Source organism: Pteropus vampyrus, unplaced genomic scaffold (genome assembly GCF_000151845.1).
Source record: "Pteropus vampyrus isolate Shadow unplaced genomic scaffold, Pvam_2.0 Scaffold4, whole genome shotgun sequence".
Lineage (NCBI taxonomy): Eukaryota > Metazoa > Chordata > Mammalia > Chiroptera > Pteropodidae > Pteropus > Pteropus vampyrus.
Genome location: NW_011888785.1, coordinates 22,827,909 through 22,828,652, shown reverse-complemented (window position 1 = coordinate 22,828,652; position 744 = coordinate 22,827,909). Strand labels below are relative to the sequence as shown.

The 744-nt window shown below is 33.5% G+C and overlaps 1 pseudogene; it reads left to right on the top strand.

The window, feature by feature from the left end:
• The window catches only part of LOC111742029, a 16,587-nt pseudogene continuing 15,843 nt past the window's right edge, over nt 1–744 (top strand).

Below are 744 nucleotides of genomic sequence, written 5' to 3'. Positions count from 1 at the left end.
ATGGTTTGCCATTGCTCCTGCCGCTGCTGCCATCACTACTACCGTGTTTTACGGGCCAAGACTGCTGATGTGTTTATTGGTCAGTCAGTTCAGGTGACTTATATCAAAGAATTTGTGAGAGTTCCAGAAGTCTGGATTGACTATTTCCCACATTCGCTGATTCAAGGAGATGAAGAAAAACAGAAAACTAAATTACTCCTGATTTGTATGAAGTAGGGCAACCCTTCAATCAGTACCATCCAGGATCCAATCCAGTCACTTGGCTGATGCCATTCTTATGTCATCATTTAGAAAGCTAACGATTCAATAAATTGGGCTTTTATTTTTTCTATTTTGACCATATATTGTTAAAAAAAGAAAAGAACTTATAAAATTCGAGTTTCAAATTATAGAATTTAAAATTATTTGTTTCTGACTTACACTAGGTTTATTCCCATTTTCTTTTTATTCCTTGACAATAAGAAAAACAGAAGTAATTTGAACATTTTGTGCCAAGTATCGGCTTTAAATGATTTTAATCAAAGAGCAGTAATGTTTCTCATGCCCTTTCTATGGCAAAATAAAATTATTATGTGTGTCATTAACACTGAAAATCTTTTAATTTGTAGGTCCTGAGAGATTTCCCTATATTCTTCCTTATGGGTTATAGAGTTCCTAAAAAGACAGAGCTCCAATCGGTTGCTTAAAAAAAAATGTAACATAAACTTCCAGCCCATATCGTAATTTATTGTTTGTATTTTATGT